Below are 16,947 nucleotides of genomic sequence, written 5' to 3'. Positions count from 1 at the left end.
ACTGCGGTTATTGAGTTATGACGTTTACATGCTTGAAACTTAACTGACTGACAGATTGCTAACCCTTGAATGATTTGATTCTAATATGATGCACACTTATATTTTAGTCTTCACCTGAGTGTCAAATTTAATCAGAGTTTTTTTTTTGAGTTTTTTAACTATTGTGTGTACTTGTACTTTAATTACAGTAGCGAAATGACTCCTCTTGAATGGATTTCGTTCAAAATTTGATATAAGTTTGATTTGAAGAAGAAAGATAAATTTGGTGTATAGTCAGTCGCTATACAAATTTTATTCTAGCTCAAAATGTGTTTGAGTTATAGCGTTCATAATCAAATCAAATAATTTTTAAAATGTGTTTTGGGGACTCAAAAATATCTGAAACGTGAAGATTTATCAAAATATCGAATCTGAAATTTTTGACGTTTATAATACTTTCTCTTTATCAAAAATTCAGCTTCGTTGTCGGAGTTATGAAATAAAACAGTTATTAATTTGTAACAATTACTAAGCAGAAATGTTTATTAATTTAGTTATTAATTGTAATTAGATGTAATGTACTGATTTAGGTGGAGGAGTTTCAATTTATAGATAAGATTAGATCATATTAATTTATTTTTTTTAAATCTACAAGCATGATCTGAAACATCAATATTAAAAAAATTAACCTTAAACAATGTTTGCTTATTACGAAACGATAAATTAAATTGACATTAAACTGATACTTAGGACTAATGGGAGGGCCACGGTAGCGAGGTCGCGGCTTCGGAATCAGAGGGCGTCAGGTTCGAGCCCCGATTCCACGTTAGAATCTTCTTGTAAGTTGGTGCAATTAAATTCGTTCTGTCAAATGTCCTCTGGCTGATGTGTTGTGGAAGTTTGGAAAGGGGGGGACTGCCAGTTCAAGTGTTGTCCAAGTCATCTCACCGCAGTAGAAAATTAAGAGGCCCGTCCTAAAAAAAAATCAAGTGTTGCTTGAAAACGGGCCGTTAATATAACTAAACTGAACTAATTGGACTAACGGAATCAAGTATTTTTAATATTCTTTTTTGTATTAAACATTTTACATACTTTTATATGAATAACCTTAAAGTGATTAGAAACTGAATTCTCTTTCCATTAGATACAAATTCTAATGCACATCAATAATTTGGGTTACAAAACGGGATATTAAATTTCATTCAACATAAATTAGAAGTTAATGCGGGTTTTTTTTTTTTTGAAATATTATGTTTAAACATGTAAAAATCGAACAGCTGGTCATCGCGTTGACAGATTTCGTTACAAATTTAATACACGTTTACAATTTTGATAATAAAACTGTATAAAAAAATCATCTATCAACTTCTTTGCGTTTTTGAGTTATCGCATTTACATGCATACAGATTGACAATCAATGAATTGTCGCCAAAATTTGGCGGAAATCTAAAACTTTGATTCTAAACCCATTTGTAAAATTTTATGCCGTAAATTCACTGTATTTTTGAGCTTTTTGTGTGCACAGAGAGACAGAAAAGGCGATAAAAGATAAATTAGCATAATTTCAATCGTGCACTTTTTGAACGTTGGGTGCTCTAAAATGTGGAAATTCATCAAAATCTCGAGATCCAATTTTTGACCTCTTACAAAATCTTCTTTTAATATACTAGAAAGTAAAAAAAAAAATTGTGTTGACAACAAAAATAATATATATATATATTAACGTTTGCGCCTTTCTTTTACATAAGTAAAGACATCCAGACCAAATGTAACTTCTTCCGCTTTCCAACACATAGTTAAGTGCATACGGACCTCCAGATGTCGATCCTTTTTACTAGGAGAGTCATTAAGTCTGGTCAGTTGTTATTATATCCAGGTGTGAGAAATCAGATTTGTATCCCGTCTTTTCAAATAGATCCATCATGTTTTCAAAAGAGAGGAACGGCGAAACATCCAGGTGCTAAACTTTTTTTTTCTCTTTAAGAAGATACTCCTTAAGTCATCAAGAATAGATCAATCTCCAGCAATTTTTATCATTAAATGTCAAACATAAGTTCACTTCAGCCGGCGTTAGCTGCGAATTAGCTGCTCAAGAGGCGATCGGCCACAAAGATGGTTCCTTAACAGACGCTCCCTCGATCGTATTTAGACTAATGAAGAAGTGTTGCCGAGCAGTTATTGGGTGATAGGGAACTCAAGTTCAAAATGAGAAACCGGAGGCCGGTATCTGATGAAAATAAAATGAGTTTTTTTTTTCAGAGGAAAATAAGATAAAGGCTTCGAAGGAAAGTACGGAGAGAATTCGGGGCGTGGAAAAGTTGTTCCTGGTTTTTTGAGACGCTCCGTGTGATTCAGGCTTCTGTGTTAGAGTTTAGAGCTAAAAGCATGTTAACGGTTTTTTGGTGACTTATTCTCCGATATGATCGATGAACTATTTTGTGATTGAACTGAAGATTTTTATAAATATTACTTACCTAGATGAATAGAAGTTGTTCTTTGTAAATATATAGAGCTATAAATAAAAGAATTATTTTGTTACGCTACTATCTTATTTTTACGGTTTTGACTAAGATATTACAATATAATAGGAAAATAATATTACAGAGCGAAATTGTCTAAACCATACGAATTAATACGAACCATGCGAACTAAACCATACGAATGATTATCAATCCATGTCGCAAATCAAATTGATTTGAATCTTATTCACCAGAAATTCGTCTTTAAATTCCTCAGCAATTGTTACATCGTCCAATTAGAATCCGAAAGTGACCAATCGGTCGGAACAACAAGGGGATCTTCGCGGTCAATGGCATCATTGAACTCTTTCATCACCGTTTCCTTCGATAGAGTTTCCTCATCCTTGACGTTGATTACTTTCTTTCAGAACCACAGAGAGCGAAATAATAAGGAAAAGGGTGTAGGCTTGCTTCGCTGCTTAAATTAGATTCTCTCGGTTAAATAGTTTTATTCTCAAATGAAAGTCTAATTTGAATTCTAGATCATACATTTAAAGCGATACTTTGAAACTGGATAAATTTCTGTGCGCTAAGACTGGAATATGCATTTATGGTAATTGAAGTAACATCGGTTTAAAGTTAAAATGTATTCGGATAACTTACAATATAGAAACATTTTATTCACTGTTTGGTATCATATTTCGAAGATATATGTATTTCCGGATTAAAGTGTTTAAATTAGGATTATATAGGCATTCATTAAATAGAATAAATTTTAATCGTGAATAATATATTTTGCAAACGATTTATTGGAGGATTAATGACGCTGTATTATTGAGTGTGATAAAAAGTCTTTTAAAAAAAAGCAAAAATACATCAGGCAACAATAACGCCAAACGATATGCGTAAAGAGTAAAAATAAAAATATCATTAGCATATTTAATTATTTTTGTAATCTTTCTTGTGTTATATTTTTTTATAATTATTAATGAGATGACTTTGTAAACTTTATATTGTTTATAAAAGCAAAAAAGTTTATATTCAACGAGTTATTTAAGAATATGTTTGCAAAATTTAATTCTTGAATGCATAGAGATGCAGATCTGCATCATATGTTTAAAATCTCATATCTCTTCATCTAACAACATTTGCATAGTATTTTTTTTATTTTAATTTTATCAAAATTATTTTATATTGTTTCGGAACGCAATTGGGATCCCTGACAGTTTATTTTATTATCTGTGACAATTTTCACTGTTGTCGCGCTATCTGAATAAAATTTCATTTCGGCGGGTGTTACGAATTACGATTATTTATATAAAAATTAATAAAAACATATAGGAAAAATTATTTTCGAATAGACTAATAAAATTTGGTATATCCTATAGATTGATTGCATAGATAGTATTTCACAGCTGTAGGAGCTGCAATCAAATATCTGAATTTGGTTGACCTATATATATAAATGATCCCTCTAAAATTTTGTCAACAAATATTTACCTTAGATTTAAAAATTGAAAATTTTCAATGATTTCTTTTGGCTTAGTGTGTCATAGAGTCTGTTATTAGTTTTAAAATTAATAAATTAAACAGGCGCATAATCAAGATATAGTTTCTATATCTTGGAATGATATCACTGCAAAAATTAGAAATAAAAAAGGCATGTTTTTATTAAAAGGGTGAAATTACTTGTAACAACCAAAAAAAGGAATACAATTCTTCGGATCAAAAATGTCACGTAACTTGCCAATTCCTTCAGAATTGAGAGTATTCTAACCCTCTCATTTACCAGCGAAATAAGATTCTTTCAGCGAACTTAAATCTAAACTCAAAGACGATCAAATTCTAAGACTACCAAAAAAAGGAATACAATTCTTCGCGGCAAAAATGTCAGGTAACTTGCTAATGCCTTCAGAATTGAGATTATTCCAACCCTCTCATTTACCACTAAATCTGTGTTAAGAGAAATAAGATTCTCTCTGCGAAATTAAATATAAATTCACCTTTCTTACAGAAACTGAAAATGTCGGTAAAGGCCACAACAATCCCCGTCCGGGATCCACAAGAACATCTCGCAGTTAGAAGTTTTGCAGCATACTTAAAATGCTTCGGAAATCTCCATTGTGCATTCAAAGAGCTAGAAATTTCGCTGGAGTTTGGAGCCCTCCAAGTAGAAAGCCAAACATGTTGCTTCTTCGATCTTTTGAAAGTTGAAGAGTCGCACGCAGACGGGCTGATGAACTGGAAGGGGAAATGGTGCGTTCCACCGAGCGCGCGTTGCCATCGGCCGGGAAGAATGTCACTTTATCATCCAACTCGACACACTGGCTGCTGGGAGGAATGAGAGAAATAGTTTAAAGTCTTTAATTTTCTAACCATCTGTCTCGGCAGAGTGTCGCGGGTCCACCGTCTCCAAGATACTGAAAGCGAGAAATAATGCTAGTGAATGTGTACCTACATCGAGATAACGTGACGTAATAAGTTTTCTCATTGCATTTTGATTAATGCATTGAAGATAAAATTTTGATACTTTATAAATAAATCTGAAAGGCATAAGATTGTTTGTAATTTTTTTAAATTTTATTTGTAGAGATTTTGAAATTTTAAACTGTAAATGTTAGGCGGTTATTCTGTTTTTTCAAATATCATCGAATTCAGCGTCTAGTTTTTATATAGTTACTATTTTTTGTCTACTATGATTATAAATACAAAATATTTCTTTTGTTTTTTTGAACTTATAAATTTAAGTGAAGCTATATGAAAAGATAGTAAATTGATTTGAAGATTTAATCACAGGAATTGAAAATTATTCTTTTTTTTTCTTTTTTTTTTTGTAATTCATTTATTACATATAAGAATATTTTTTGCTTTTAAATATAATGTTAAATGACATATCTTATTTGTATTTACTACGAAAGGCCAAAACTCGAGATGCCATGTAATCATATATTATGAAATTTTTTGGCTCTCTTGCATTTTAAACAAGAAATGTTTTACTGTTCTATGACTACAACTGATTGAATTTTGAAGTTTTAAGAAACATCACCATTTTAGACGATTCTTTATCACTTCACTAAATATCTCGCAGCGACACATTTTCAGACGAGACGTTGATTGGTTAAAAATAGTGAAATTCTTATGTTTATAATTAGTTCAGTTGTAGAAGAGTGAATTTTTTAAAAAATTTAAATTAATAGTGTGTCAAAATTATTTTTCTAACTAGAATTTTTAAAACCGTGGGCCTATAAGCAAATTAAGACTACGTAAATTTTTCAACGGAGAATCTATTGTTTCCAACAACTTAAAATATCTTTATGTCATTCAAAGTGTCTCTCCAAATGAAAACTTCTGTCTATATCTATAAGAAATTAACAATTTGCTTGTATCTGACTATTGGAGCAGCGTTACGATGTAACACTATTCATAACATTTTTTCTAAAAGCACATTCGGAAATACATTTATGATTTTTTTTAAAAATCCGTCATAAAGATGATTACTTTTAAATAATCCTTCACAGATGTGCAGTTTTTCACAAATAATCCTGTAGAGCAGTGAGGACCTTTGACTATCACATGACGTTTAAATGGCCTAGTTATAAGTATTAACTCGTGAAACCTACGTCATTAAGTATTAACTTGTATGAAAACGAACATTTAGATAATTACTCTTAAACAGTCCCCTCCACCAAAAAAATTTAACAGCTTTTCCAAATAATCCTATAGAGTAATGAGGAACAAACTCTGGCTATAACATGAGTCATATGCGGCCCACTAATAAATATTATTAAGTATAATTCCCGAAACATATATCATTAAGCATTAATTTATAAGAAAATATACATTTAGATAATTAATTACTAGTTAATAGTCCCGCTCACTTATTGTATAGTATTCCCAAATAATACTGTAGAGCAGTGAGAAATTTTTTTAATTCTAATGCGATTCATACGTGGTCTATTTTTAACAACTACTAAGTATTCATGTGTTATTTATTCGTAATAAATATCTTGTAAAAGATTCAATTTTTTGCAAATTCGATTTTGTATGAAATAAAAGAGGTATTGAATAATTTACTATTTATCTTTAAGTATATTCATTCACATATATACGCACGACATGTTTTGAGGAAAATTGCACACATTTATGAATTTAATTAAGGAAAATATTAAATATCTCTACAAGTTTCATATGAATAATTAGTTTGAAATATTATTGTTAAGATTTGCTTAGACCAAATCATTGGTACGAAATAATAAAATTATCCACCAAAAATCTAAACAGCAAGCATAGATTCAGGACATAACATATACTACACAGCTGAATGCACAAATAATATATATATATATATATGTATATATACACACAAAAGTGTTAAAATCAAGTTAATAGGGAAATAAAAAAAAACCAAATAAAAATTAAACCAAAAAAAATATAAAAAAGAATCCGGGTCACGAGGAATCATTATTAGACAAATGTCTGCATTTCCTTCACAGAAAAAATCCCTTTCTTCGAATCCCTGCCTGAGGGTGACCCTTGAAAAAGTCTTCAGGCCGGATTCTTTTTTATATTTTTTTTGGTTTAATTTTTATTTGGTTTTTTTGATTTTCCTATTAACTTGATTTTAATACTTTTGTATCAATTCATCTGTGTTTTAGAAGTAGCTGAAGTTGCGCTCTTTAAATACTATGAAGTTCTTTTTTGGTTTTAGTTTGAATAGGTAATAAATTTTGGTTGCGATTTCGAAACTGTTTTGTTTCGTTTTAATTTTAGTTTCGTTTTCAAACAATTTCTTACTTTTGATTGGTTACTTTATATATATATATATATATATATAAACACCTATGATAACAACTACTGATCACAAAATTACAAAATAAATTTTTAAATAATATATAAAAATTATAAATAATAATTTTTAAAAGTTTTTTAAAAATTGAAAAAAAAAAACCTTAATTTTTTATTATTTATTACTTGAATTTTTTGGAAAAATAAAAACAAATATTGTTTTGAAGTTTATCCATTGAGTTGCTCAGAATACATTTCGTGATATATACGGTTTCTGAACTAAAACCGTGCTTCTTTTCAATCTTTAGGTTGCAACCGATAAATAACATAAAAATTGCGAATTTTTTTTGTATTATTATACAACAACTATAAAATTTTTAAACAACTATAACATGTTTCTAAAAGACCAAATTACCTCTACCATAATTCAAGACCAACAGAGAAACATTGAAAAAGTATTATATCAAATCTGTACAACAAATATGCACCAGATTTTAATTTATGAGATTTTTTCACATAATATTTCACCATAGTTAATAATTTGGGAAAATAAGATTTAAAGAAGTAAAATAGTATTGGAACGTATATTAAAATAAATAAATTAGTGTAATTTCAATAAGAAAATTTTATTTAGCAAAATTCAAATGGTCTTATAAAAAAAACTGCTTGGAAATTAATTGAAAAATAAAAAAATAAGATTTAAAAATAGAATTTTCAACATAGAGATCTATTTTTAGCCTTTAAAAAACATCAATTTAATCATATGCAAAATATTTATATTTAATTCTGAAACTTAATAAATTCACTTCATTTTATCATATGAAATGAAGCAAATCACTCAGCTGTTTCTAAAGGGTCCAAACGAATCCCGTATCACAAATTACCACATACTTCTTAATCGCCTCAAAACCTTTCTCATGGCTTCATAGCGCACAATAAAAGCAGTGAATTGCCTCGGCAACCTTAATCCATTCCGCTGGCCAGTGCGCAATCCTGTCCATTAAACCCCAAACTGTTGAGCAAACATATGCGTTCGCCGACATTTTGGATCCACACAATTTGTGCCCGCCGCAAGTGAAAGCCAGAGGGGCATGAAGAGTTGGCATCTGCAAATAATTAGTTTCTGCCGCAGTGCACTGAACTTACAAAATAATATTTCCGAGACCTTAGGCATCGTAACGAAGTGGAAGATTTGATATAAAGTTTGCCTATGGCCTCTCTCGCAGATAATGTTTTGTTAGGCTTTTAAGGTTTCTTCCACTTCTTAAACTTCTTGAAGCTCTGACCGTGCTCAGATACAAACGTTAGAAGAGAACCACTGATGTCAGTCCTTATGGTCTGGTTTAGAGTTTTAATTAAAGTATTTTATTTTTTCATCCTTTTCTGAAATTTATTTTATTGTTGTTGTTGAAGTTATTAAAGTGAAAGTCTGAACACATTATTATGTTCCTTTGACGCATTTTTGCGATTTTTAAAATTAATGATTAAACTCTTTCGTTTTCCCTCTTTTTTTTATATTCATTCTCGATAAGCATTTATATATTTTGGAATGAGTAAACTTTGCGTATGTAAAAAAAAAAAAAAAAAAAAAAAAACCTTTCTTTGCGTAAGTAAACAAATTGTTTCAGTTCTTAATGTAGTTATTGACTACTTCATCAAATAATTAGTCACGGTATGAATAAGTATTCATATTCTAAACATGTTTAAAATATAATTTTCTCGTCTACAAAAGCATGGAAAAAGTATTGTAACTGTAAAAAAATTCGTACCCAAAATTTTGCCAAATCTTCGTGTTTCAGATCTCCCTGAGTTCAAAAAACACATTTTTGCAAAATGTGCGTCTGTCTGTTAGTTTGTGACAAAGAAAGCTCAAAAAATGCATTCAGCTAGATGGATGAAATTTGGTATAAGATCTTTGCACCAAATCTGCAGATTTCTATCAAATTTTGTGTAAAATCTGTTTAAATCAAGTCCATCTGTTCGTCTGTTCGATATGTATTAACACGATAATTACAAAACGAATAGATCAAACAGATAAAATACGATACACAGGTTTAACATCGATAGTGTTGACATCTATCAAATTTTGTGCTAGAATCAGCAAGATATCTGTGTATCTTGTCTGTCATTCAGAAACAAACTCCCGATATGCGCTAATTCAACATACGAGATCATATCGTGATAACATATGAGAAATGAGCTCGAAAACTCAAAAACGCAGTGATTTAATATATCAAATTTGTGACTGCAACTGCAGATTTGTGTCAAATTTGTGTTTCAGTCGTTTGGGGAAAATGTGTCTAAAACACTGATTTGATTTTCGGATAATATTAAACGCAGATTAATCGCCAAAACACTCGCCAAGAGGTCACATGACAGATTCAGTAAAAAACTAAATTCACGCAAAACAATATTTCGTAACTATTGTACATCGAAGCACTGGAAGGCATTCACTGTGATAAAACCTTTATTAGAGAGTATGCCAGAAAGTTTTGTGGAGACCTTTTCCACTTGTTATTTCTTTAATAATTATAGCATTAGAACAATTACCATTTTTAAATTACTTGAGTTCTTGTATATTTTTCAAAATTCGACTTCCATAACAAAAAGTCTTGAAATTACTATTATTGAATTTACACTTTATTTCTCATATTATGCACTTCATTGAGTCTCTAAAAATCAAGTAAATCTAATGTAAATAATTAATTAGTTTACGATATTTTCATTATTATTTCACTTTCTTCGTATCATAAACTGCAATACAAAAACACAATAGAAAGTTAATAAATGATGATAAACATCCTTTATCTGTATTCCCATTTATGCCTTGAAAATGCCAGGGCATTTACTAATTAGTACTTTAAAACATTTTGCTTATAGAGGAAGACCTTCATTCTCCCCATTCATTCTCAAAGCTAATTTCTATAGAATAGAATGTCGAATATTCTTTTCTGAATTCTATAGGATATTTGTAGAAAATCCCAACACTACAATTGGCTTTTATAAAATACTTCCCATGAATCGAAACCGCACTTAACCAATTTGTATCTCTTTGCTACAGTCATTCAGTTATGCAGTGCTTATCAGTCAACATACAAAAAGGGAGATTTGAAACTTTTATATTGATATTCTATAGATACCCTAGCTGTAATTAGTTTCCAAAGAAAATATTTTAAAAGGAAAAAATCTCATCGACAGCAAAAACCGTCTGAATTTGACTTACAAATGAAAGAGATTTTTATCTAGTAAAATTATATTTGTAATAAATTATATTATATACGGAAATGTTAAATGTACGTTTATAGTTTAAAGAATACGGAACGCACTGTTGTGATTATAAAAAAGAATGGAAATACTTATACAAGAAAGCATTTACTCCTAAATAAAAAATTGAAAATATGAGATAATCTATAAATTGGTGCATTTTGGTCAGATAAAATAATTTTGTATTAGATCACCATATCTGAAATTAGCATACGAGTTAAAATGTTCAATAATTACAGTGGACTTATTTATATTTAAATACACATAATGTCTTTAAAAAATACTGAATATTATAAAGCAAATATGAAAAATTGATAATGATTTTTGTTACTATAAGATTTTAAAAGTCTATTTTTATGAAAAAAATCTGTCCAGTGGACGTATGTTGAAAAGTCTAGCAAGTACGATAATGGTTAACGACGTTTTATTCCACAAGAAAAACTGATAACAAAACAGGATCGAAACGGACGCAGAATTTGCAGAAATAAACAAAATAAAAAAACAAACTGCTGTTGAACAACTGCAACCTCACAAAGCCTTCAGATATATAGAACTTGCTGAAAATCAACACTTGAAAGAGAGACATTCCTTTGAGTACGCCATTTCTAGATTCTATCAGCTCGTCTTCGTTTTTATAAATTCTATGACAGGGAATCGAATGTAGAAAATTATTCGACATTCAGATTTCTGAATGTTGTAATAATTAACCAATTGATTGTTAATTGATAATTAACCAATTGATAATTGAACCAATAGATAATAATAACTTAAAATTGTGTGAGCATATATTTACCTTAAATTAAAAAAAAGTTAAATGAAAGTTCTTGCCAGTTCTGAGTACATCATAGGAGGATATTAATTTTGATATTACTATATTAAATGGGCGCACAATTAGTAGCAATTTTTTTACCTGTTGCAGTGATATCATTGCAAAAATTTGAAATATAAAAGGCATGTTTTATTAAAAGAATAAAAATCCTTGCAACGATAAAAGAAAAGAAAATACAATTTTCCTTTTCTAAAGTGTCAGGCAACTTGCTAATTCTTTCAGAACTGAGAGTATTTCAAACCCTCTCACTCTCCGCTAGACACATGTTAATCGAAATAAGATTCTCCCTATGAACTTAAATCTAAATTCAACTTCCTTGCAGGAATTGAAAATTCCTGCGAAGGCCACAACAATCTCCGTCCAGAATCCTCAAGAACATCTCACAGTGAGAAGTTTTGCAGCATACTTAAAATGTTTCGGAAATCTCCATTGTACATTTAAAGAGCGAGAAATTTCGCTGGAGTTTGGGGCCCTCCAAGTAGAAAGCCAAACATGTTGCTTCTTCGATCTTTTGAAAGTTGAAGAGTCGGACGCAGACGGGCTGATGAACTGGAAGGGGAAATTGTGCGTTCCACCGTGCGCGCGTTGTCATCGGCCGGGAAGAATGTCACTTTATCACCCAACTCGACACGCTGGCTGCTGGGAGGAATGAGAGAAATAGTTTAAAGTCTTTAATTTTGTGCCCATCTGTCTCGGCAGAGTGTCGTGGGTTTACCGTCTCCAAGATATTGAAAGTGAGAAATAATGTTGGTTACTATGCCCCTACGTAACGCGAGCTTAACGTTATTAATTTTCTAATTACATTTTGATGAATGAATTGCAGATAAAATCATAGATTATAGAAATGAATGTGATGGACATAGGACCCTTTGTGATTTTTTTAAAATTTTATTTGTAAAGAGTAGAAATTGCGAATTGAAAATTTTATGGTGCATCTGTTTTTGAAATATCATCGAATTCAATGTCTGGGTTTTATCTACTTATCTATTTTATTTGCCTAGGATAACTTTAAATGCCATGCACTTTTTATTTGTTTAAACTTATAAATTCGAGTGAAGTTATCTAAAAAGCCAATGAATAGATTTGAAAAAAAATTATATCATTAGTTGCAAATTGTTGTATTTTCACAATTTTTTCATTTATCATACACATAAAATGGTTTTGCTCTAATGTTCAATATAATCTTGAATGAGATATCATATTTGATTTTGTAACCGAAATCAACGACTCGAGATGTCCATGAGTCATATATGAGTTGTTTATTTTGAAAGTGGGGCAAGTCCATTTTTGAAAAAAAATGGAGATAATGGTAGTTATAGATAAAACTTGTTATGATCCTTTTATGCGTAAACAATTTAAAGTAAAAAAAAATCATATTCTAGTAGTTTGTAGATGGAAGTTTTAGCTCTTAACAGTATTAAAAATCTGTTTATTTTGAAAGTGGTGCAAGTCCATCTTAGATTGAAATTATTTTTGACCGAATATATATATTACGGCAAAGTTTAGTTCCGGTTCCTGTATGGTGAAGCAAATGTGACCGTTTGATATCACGTCTGAAATCTAGGGTGTTTCTATCTATCTATATTTGATAGTGAAAATCGGTGGTTGTACAGTACTTCATAAATAATAAAAAGTCTATCTTAAATTTGTGTTTCGATAATAATATGCTTACTACCAACACCGATTGCTCAGTCCAGTGACAATGAAATATATATCATTGATCACAAATTTTTGTTGTCAGGACATTCAATTTTTTACCGACCGATCGTGATTTTGGAGGGGTAGAACTGGCAATCCGGAAAACCAGTTCCTTGTATATTATTACCCAGGATTACTCTAAAGTAATACGAAATTGTTGAAAACATAATACATGAAATGAAACGAAGATATCTATTTTAAACCCAACCTCTGGAGAAAGCGGTTTTAAAAAGAAATAAAAATACCGATTGAGAAATCGTGAATTATTTAACTATATGCTGGATCAGATTTACAAGGGATGCACCATACAAAATGTTCTACAAAACTTCGATAGAACGAGATGCTGAATTTAAAATTATCGATTTGCCACCACAACGACTAAGACCAAGTAATTTCTGAAATATAGAATTATCTTTTATGCGTGAAAAAATGAGATCTATTACTTCTGAAAAATGCAAGAACATAACGAATTTATTACCATATGTACTTCCTGTTCATCATAAACATTTTAAAATGTTAAATCCTGAATAAAACTCAATTTAATTATACCTATATATAAAGTGAAAATGTATAATTTCATTGAAATTCTTAATAAAACTGAATTGTTTTTTTTTTAGTTATGTTATATTTTCTACAAGAATATTCTTTGTTTTGTTTCATTCTTTATCATACGAATAAATAATTATAAATTTTGAATATTATTTTGTTTTTATTATTAAGAAAAAGGCTGATGCAACTGAAATATTTCCCAATTAAATGAACGTTTACAATAATTCATTAATTTTGAAAGTCATGCAAGCCCATTTAATTATAATAAAACTATACTTTTTTTATTCAGAACTGTAAACACTATTGGATTATAAACTTGCATTATCTGGTACCACAAAATACAAAACATATGTCTATTAATACTAACCCATATTTTTAAATTTATTGAAATACTAACATTTAAATATTTCGTAAATAACAAAAAAGGGACTTGACCCATTTTTAAAATAAACGGCTCATATTATGAGATTGTTTTGACATTCTTGCATTTTAAATAATATAGGATTTACTGTTCTATGACTAAAACTGATCGTTTATAAATTTTGAGCATCAGTACTTTAGACAATTTAGTATCATTTTACTGACCATCTCGACGAAAATCTCGCAGCGGCACTTTTCCTGAGTTTTCATTGACTCAAAAAGATGAAATTCTACGATTATTAACTAGTTCTTGTTTAATCATAGATGAGTGAAACGTTTCTAGTTAAATTATTAGTGCGTCAAAATTATTTTTCTAACCATAAATTAGAAAGCCGTTGGCTTGTAATCAAATTAAGACTTTCATAATTTCTTTAACGAATATAAATATGTAATAAAATATTACCAAAAAACGCAGTTATATTTATATTTTAAACATAACTACATACTTATCTTAATAAAGGTATTCATTTAATCATTTACATATTTTTTTGTAAATACGCAGGTTTAATTCTGAAACTTAATAAATTCACTTCAGTTTATCATATGAAATGAAGCAAATCACTCAGCTGTATTTAAAAAGGGTCCTAACGAATCCCGTATCACAAATTACCACATACTTCTTAATCGCCTCAAAACCTTTCTCGTGGCTTCATAGAACACAATAAAAGCAGTGAATTGTCCCTGCAACCTCAATCCATTCCGCTGGCCAGTGCGCAATCCTGTCCATTAAACCCCAAACTGTTGAGCAAACATATGCGTTCGCCGACATTTAAGATCCACACAATTTGTGCCCGCCGCAAGTGAAAGCCAGAGGGGCATGAAGAGTTGGCATCTGCAAATAATTAGTTTCTGCCGCAGTGCACTGAACTTACAAAATAATATTTCCGAGACCTTAGGCATCGTAACGAAGTGGAAGATTTGATATAAAGTTTGCCTACGGCCTCTGTTGCTGGTCACCAGTAGAAAATAAGATAACATTTTGTTAGGCTTTTAAGGTTTCTTCCACTTCTGAAACTTCTTGAATCTCTGGCCGTGCTCTGATACAACAGTTAAAAGAGAACCAGTGATGTTAGTCCTTATGGTCTGGTTTGGAGTTTTAATTAAAGTATATTATTTGTTCATCCTTTTCTGTAATTTGTTTTATTGTTCTTGTTGATGTTATTAAAGTGAAAGTCAACAACAATATTAGAACCTTCAGACTTATTTTTATTTCTTTTAAAAATATCATTAAACTTATATTTATTCACACTATGCATTTATATATTTTTTGTATGAATAAAACTTGCATAAGCAAGCAAATGTTTCAATTTTTTGCATAATTTTGACTATTTTATCAAATTATTAGTCAAAGTTTTAATAAGTATTCATTTTCAAAACGTATTTCAATTATTATTCCATAATCTTTATAGCTTTATAACAATTACTTTTTTTAACTTACTTAAATTATGACATATTTGAATTCTTGTATATTTTTCAGAATTCTCTTTCCATAATTAAAAGTCTTGTAATTACTGCTAAATAAATGAAATTTCCATTATTTCTCATAATATATAATTAAGTAAAAATTCTTTTAAACATAAAATGAGTTTAATTTAAACAATAAATAAATTCACGAGTTTTTCATTATTTCTCTGTCTTGAGGGCCTAAGCCTCAAAGTAAAGTCCCATACAAAAAACACAATATGGAGATGATAAATGACATTCTCAATCTGCGGTTTTTTGTTTCCATTTCGCTAGCATGTATCTTTGCCATTAAAATGCCTGAGCACCTACAAATTACTACAATAATATTTTATTTATAAAGAAAAACCTTTATTCGCACAATCCACTATTATCTCTAATAAATTGATTTGTCCACTCTTTACAGTATACATGGATGATTCTCGAGGCTAATTTCTATAGAATAACACAAGTGGAATGTCCCAACACATTTATAATATATTATATTTAAACATTTATAAAATATTTTCCAGGAGTCAAAACTGCATTTCACCATTTTGTATCTGTTTGCCCTGCCTATATAACTGCATAGTACTTTGATCAACATACAGGTATTGAACTTTGAAACTTTTATATCGATATTTTCTACAGATATATCCTAACTGTAATTAGTTTCCAAAATACAATATTTTAAGAGGATTAGGATCTAATCGAGAGCAAAACCTCCCTGAATTTGACTTACAAATGAAGGGATTTTTTTTATGTATTAAAAATTATATCTGTAATAAACTGTAGATTATACAGAAAGAATATATATACGGAAGTTTTCATTGTAGAAGAGAATGGAAATATTTATATCTGAAAGTATTTGCTCTTAAATAAAGATTTAAAAATTGCATTGGAATATGATAATCTACAAACTGGCATGAGTTATACTACAAACTGTTATATGAGGGAAAAAATTATCTCATATGGAATAGCAATGAATTTGGGAAATTTACTGCCACCCTCCTCATTTCTGCCCCTTCAAGAGTGCAGATTGTCTAAGTATAAGATAAAATAGAGGGTTATTATTCTTCCAGTTTTGATTTTATCAATACTTAAATGCCCCAAATGATCGTTCAACGAAATTACGGCGGACGCTCGAAATGCTTGGATATCCCTGCGAAGTTTCCTCCTCCTTTCGTTTAAGTGTGATAGAGTTAATCCTCAAGGTGCGAGTTTTGTTCGTTAGAGATATTCGTCTAGATGGGTTTAGGGAACGGAGAGATTTTCTGAGAGCTCTCAAAAATATCGGTGAATACAATTGCTTTGTAGCCACAAGCTAAAAGTGGTGTTCTTTTGCATGTCAGCCCCTTAAGATCACAGGCTATCATTACATGTTTTTAAGGGGTTAGAAATTTTTCTTGCGTTTAAAAGATAAATTAATGTGTTTAAATTCTGAAGCATATGAACTCGAATATTCTTATGAATTAGAGGGTTAAATGAAATAAACATAAGGGTTTAGAACAATTTCCAGCTTCC

This window comes from Argiope bruennichi, chromosome 6 (assembly GCF_947563725.1).
Source record: "Argiope bruennichi chromosome 6, qqArgBrue1.1, whole genome shotgun sequence".
NCBI lineage: Eukaryota > Metazoa > Arthropoda > Arachnida > Araneae > Araneidae > Argiope > Argiope bruennichi.
This window is presented reverse-complemented; position numbering follows the sequence as displayed.